The sequence below is a fragment of the Mirounga angustirostris genome, unplaced genomic scaffold (genome assembly GCF_029215605.1).
Source record: "Mirounga angustirostris isolate CCGP_5_RB_7025 unplaced genomic scaffold, mMirAng1.0.hap1 SCAF_5, whole genome shotgun sequence".
NCBI lineage: Eukaryota > Metazoa > Chordata > Mammalia > Carnivora > Phocidae > Mirounga > Mirounga angustirostris.
The window spans coordinates 118,249,202-118,255,370 of record NW_026991713.1 but is presented as its reverse complement, the minus strand read 5'-3'; positions in this window follow the sequence as shown (position 1 = coordinate 118,255,370).

Below are 6,169 nucleotides of genomic sequence, written 5' to 3'. Positions count from 1 at the left end.
TCTCTAAGGCATAGCCTTCTGGTATTTTAACATCCCCAAAATTGGGATGCATCTTGCAATAGATGGAGTCTCACAGTATAATTGGCAGCACTTTTCTCTTTTAGAGACTTAGAAAGTCTTAGTACACCTTATGTGTTCCCACTTCTCTTGCTAAGTACTAAGTACCTTCACTAGTACTATGTTTTTAAGATCCATCCATTCTGCTATGTATGCCTAAAATCTAGTACTGCCCAGTACATAGCACTGCAGCCATGTATCTGCCTCCTTTTGCCCCTCTCCTCTCCTTTCCAGGCCGCCATGCCACCATCTGTCACCAGCATCACCTCACAGCTTCCTAACCTGCTCCTTTCCCCCCAAGCCCTCCATAGCTGCCAGAGTCATCCCTTTAAAATGTTAACTGAGATTGTCTTATTCCTCTGCTCATTAAATTAAAAAACAATTTTGTAAAACTTCTGTGGAGAAAATTATAAAACTCTACTGAAATCAAACCTAGACAAAAGAAATAGCATGTTTATGGATTAGAAGACTCAGTACTATAAAGATGTCAAGTGTACCCAAACTGATCTAGATTTAATGCACTTCTAATCAAAATCCCAATTGAATTTTTTGTTTTGTTTCTTATGTTTCTGGGTTTTTTTTTTTTCCTGTGCGTATTAACAATCCAATTCTAAACTTTATATGGAAATGCAAAGATCAACACCAGGGTAGGGGTATTTGCCTTATCAGAAAAGACTTATAATAAAGGTAGAGATATTAAATTAGTGTCATATTAGTACAAGAATAGACAAACGGAACAGTAGAACAGAATAGAGTGATAGAAACAGATTATTACATATGTGAACCCTTAATATAATATATATAACTGGTGGGATTAGGTATCCAGGGAGAAAATGGACTTTTTAATAAATGGTGCTGGTTCAGTTGATTTTCTGTATTAAAAGAAAATGCCATCAGACATCTGCCTTTCTATACACTATCAATTCTAGGTGTGTTAAGCTTCTAAATATGAAAGGGAAAGGGGAAAAAATTAAAGATCATAAAGAATATATTTGTGACTAAAGGTTAGGTAAGGTCTTAAACAAGGCAGGAAAATGTGAAGGCAAAAAGGAAAATATTATTAATTAAATTAGCATCAGAATTAAGAACACTTATTTGTGAAAAGATACAAAAATACCATCCAAAACAGGAAGAAGACATTTGCAACACATATAACTGACAAAGGATTAGTTTCCAAATTATATAAAGAATTCCTTAAAAATTTTTTTGTTCATAAAAAACTTCTTCCTTTCCAATTTGTTTGCCTTTTATTTCTTTTTCTTACCTATTGCTTTGGCTAGGTACTTCCAATACTATGTTGAATAAAATGACAAGAGTGGACATCCTTGTCTTGTTCCTGATCTTAAAGAAAAAGCTTTCAGCTTTTCACCATTGAGTATGTTAGCTGTGGGCTTGTCATATATGCCTTTTATTATGTTGAGGTACATTCCCTCTATGCTTGCTTTGTTGAGAGTTTTTATCAAAAGTGGTTGTTGATTTTCTTCAGAAAATGGAATGCTTTTTCTGCATGTATTGAATGATCATATGAATTTTATCCTTGTGATGTATCACACTGATTGATTTGAAGATGTCAAACCATCCTTGCATCCCTGGCATAAATCCCACTGATCATGGTGAATGATCCTTTTAATTACTGAATTTGGTTTGCTAATATTTTGCTGAGAATTTTTGCATGTATGTTCATTATGGATATTTGGCCTGTAATTTTCTTTTTTTGTGGTATCCTTGTCTGATTTGGTATAGGAGTAATGCTGGCCTCAAAATGTGTTTGGAAGATTTCCTCCTCTTGTATTTTTTGGAAGAGTCTGGGAAGTATTAGTATTGATTCTTCCTGGAATGTTTGGTAGAATTTACCAGTGAAGCCATCTGGTCCTGGACTTTTTTGTTGTTGTTGGGAGGCTTTTGATTACTGATTTAATATCCTTTCTAGTGATCATTCGTTTTTTTTCTAAGATTTTATTTATTTATCTGACAGAGAGAGACACAGCGAGAGAGGGAACACAAGCAGAGGGAGTGGGAGAGGGAGAAGCAGGCTTCCCATGGAGCGGGGAGCCTGATGTGGGGCTCGATCCCAGGACCCTGGGATCAAGACCCAAGCCGAAGGCATACGCTTAATGACTGAGTCACTCAGGTGCCCCAGCTAGTGATCATTCTGTTCAGATTTTCATTTCATAATGATTCAGTGTTGACAGGTTACGTATTTTTAGGAATTTATCTAATTCTTATAGTATTTCTTTTTTTTTTTTTTTAAGATTTTATTTATTTGACAGAGAGAGACACAGCAAGAGAGGGAACACAAGCAGGGGGAGTGGGAGAGGGAGAAGCAGGCTTCCTGCTGAGCAGGGAGCCCGATGCGGGGCTCGATCCCAGGACTCTGGGATCATGACCTGAGCCGAAGGCAGACGCTTAACGACTGAGCCACCCAGGTGCCCCTAATTCTTATAGTATTTCTATGAATAAATAAGTGTAAGACAACTCAGTAGACAGAAAAGGCTTAAACTTGAAGCACTAACTCAAAGAGAAAACCTGAATGGCTAATAAACATACGAAAAGATGATCACATTTATTAGTAGAGAAATGAGGAAAAAAGTTACAAACACACACACACACGCACACACCCCCAAACCACAAGAAGAAACCATTACACAATCACGAGACAGACAAAAATTATAGTCTGACAATATCAGTGGTAGAGACAGCAAGGAGCAGTAGAAACTTTCATGCATTCTTGGTTAGAGTGTTAATTAGTAATAATAATTTGGAAAACGATCTGGCTTTACCTTATATAGCAGAAATTGTTTATCATCCCTCAATATCTAGTCTCCCTTTTTCTTTTGGTAACATTTTCATTGGGTATTTGGCCACCCAGTTTTCTCAGTCTTTTGCAGTTTGATCAGACCAGTGGGATATGAGTGGAAGTGATGTATGCCATTTTGGGGTCATATACTTAAGTACTAACATGCTTGCCCTGGACTTCCGCCTTCTGCAGCGTACACCCACAGACATGGAGTTAACCGGCTTTCTTGGTGTGGATGGGGGAAATGGCAGAGCAATGATGAAGGAACCTGTGTGTCATCAGTACTGTGGAGTACTGCTCACTCCCCTGCCTGGAGCTGCTCTTTTCATCACTGACCTGAGAGAGAAGTAATCTTCAATCTTATATAAGGGAGCATATTTTTGTCATAGCAATCATATTCTTCCATAGACTTGAACATACCAATACTTTATGACCAGAAGTTCTATTATTACTATAAAACCTGGAACAACTGGGTAACCTGGGTTGCTCAGTTGGTTAAGCATCCCACTCTTGATTTCAGCTCAAGTCATGATCTCAGTGTCCTGAGATCAAGCCCTGCATCAGGCTCCACACAGAGTGTGGAGCCTGCTTAGGATTCTCTCTCTCCTTCTGCCCCTCCCCACCTGCTTGCACTCTCTCTCTCATCTCTAAAAACAAACAAACAAAACAAAACAAAAACCTGGAAAAACTGCTACATATGTGTATCAGACGAAACTAAAAGAATGTTCGGGGCAATGATGTTCATAATAGCAGAACAGTGAGATCTAACCCAAATGTTGATCAGCATAAGTTGTGGTATATTCAAGCAATAGAATACTCTCGGTGGGTGAACTACAACCACAAGCATCAACATGGATGAGTCTTAAAAGCATAATGTTGAGAAAATGGAACAAATCACCGAAGGATACTTACATTTTTTTTCACTTATATTCTTTCATTTATAGAAAGTTGAAAAACAGGCAAAAGCCAATGATATATTGCTTCGGGAGAGAGGCGCAAGTGACAAAAACTATCAAGAAGAACATCAGAACAGTGGTCTCTGGCAGGTAAGAGAGAGGAGTGCAATAGGTGGGCTTCTGTAATTTTATTGTATTTATGGCTTGGATCCTGGGTACACAGGTATTCATGTGATCATCATTCTTTAAGTTGAACATATGGATTCTCACTCATTCTTTTTGTGCACATGGTTATTTCACAGAAAAAAAAAAAAAGAAACCAAAAAAGTCAGAGTAGAGACAAAAGGGATTCTTTCATACTGAGCCTTGATACCACATTAAGAGTGTAAGAGTATGGAAACTTACACTGGGGATAAACAGGCCAATATAAACAGGTTTGCATTAATATGAATAGATTGCTAACCACACAATAACAGATTTAAAATCAGTATCTAAGATAGTAATGATTAGACCTAACATGGTACACAATAGAATACTTACGTAGAGTAATGGTTTCTAACCTTCAGGCTGTCGTAGGACACATAAAAATGGTATTACTTGCAGGGAGCACTGCGGGAAGTGGACAAGGTTGCTCATGGACTTAGAGAGTGGGACAGGAGTTTCAGGCTACCCCAGTCATGGCCCCATCCCTGCCCCCTGGAGGGCCAAGGACAATCACTATCTCAGAACTCTTAAAACAAGTTTGGGAAATTCTGATGAGAGGCACAGACTGGAAGGGTTTCCTAAAAATGCCAAGGAAAAGAACAAAGAGAATAACATTAAATTAAAAAGAACACGTCAACTATGGAGGACAGAAAATAGATTTTTAATTTATCATAGTGTTTCTGAAAAAGAAACAAAAACAAATCCTGTAGATGCAATCATTAGAAGTGTACATAAGAAACTTGTCTGAGTTGAAAAAAAAAAAGATTTAGATCTATAGATGAGAGTGGTTCATTTTATTCAAGGGAAATTAATAAAATAACATGTGTTAACTCATTTCCTGGTGACACCTTTAAATTTCAAATTTAAAGAAAATAGCTTATAAACATCCACTGGGGGAAAATAAGCCAAATTAATTAGCAAAAAACAAATACTAAACTGGCTTCAGTCAGGGCAAGGCATAACAAAGTGAAGATAATGTTCCTTCCACAAAAAAAGAAACTCAAAGAAATGATCCTGTTTATAAGAAATAAATCAAAATTAAGAACTAAAGAATGGTAGAAGTCATGATTTTTTTTAAAGATTTTATTTATTTATTTGAGAGAGAGAGAGAGAGACAGAGAGACAGAGCCCAAGGAGGGGAGGGGCAGAGGGAGAGGGAGAAGCAGACTCACCGCTGAGTGAGACTCTTGATCCCAGGACCCTGGGATCATGACCTGAGCCCAAGGCAGACGCTTACCCAACTGAGCCCTCCAGGAGCCCCCAGAAGTCATGATTTTTAAAAGGCTAAAAATAAACATGTAAATGTAGATACAAATAATTGCTATTCATACAGTTACAAAATGAAAAGCAGAAGTTAATCAAAAATACTTTCATGTGATAGAAAGAATCCCATAGTAATAATGTAGTTCTCTAAACAGAATAAAGTTAACACAGACTAGAAGAAAAGGAGGGATATACTGATGCAATTAAGGCTGAAATGAAACTTGGAGGAACAAAACCATGCATAAGCCCTTGTTTTACCCAGAGCGGGTAGGACTCAGACTTGTTTGGTTCTTGTTGTTGTAACTGCAGAAATGTAATTCGATTTTACATTAAAGTTTACCATTACAATACAGATAATAAAAGCAAGTAAAATGTGGCTCATCTTACGTAAGCCAGGAAACAAAGAAAAGAACAAGCAGTCATAAAATAAGGTGACAAAAACCCCAGATATATCAATTATGCGGATAAATGCATGTAGTTTCAGTTTTCATATTAAAGGTAAACGAGTGTCAGGTTAGATATAAAGAACTAACATCCCATCATACTGTTATTTATATGTTCACAACTGAAGGAAAATGACATAGCAATACAAAATTTGAGCAAAGATAGTAGCAAAATACAGAGAAGAAGACAGTATGGGTAACAAAATTAATAACAGACAAATTAGAATTCAAGGCTAGCAAGAACCTCACAGGTCATGAATGAAAGGTATAATCCATAGCAAAGACATGATAGTGAAGAGTCTCCCTGAGCTGAGTGAGAAAACATAATAATACATAATATAAAGCAAAAGCTACAATCGGGGTGAGCTTTTACTTGCTCACTATATCTACTAGCTTGCTGTAGGACATAGCCTCAAAACTTAACAAGAAATCTTTGTCATTTATTTATTTAGACTAACTATCTGGTAGCTATTTCGGTCTTTAGATTCTGAAATAAACCACTGGCAAAA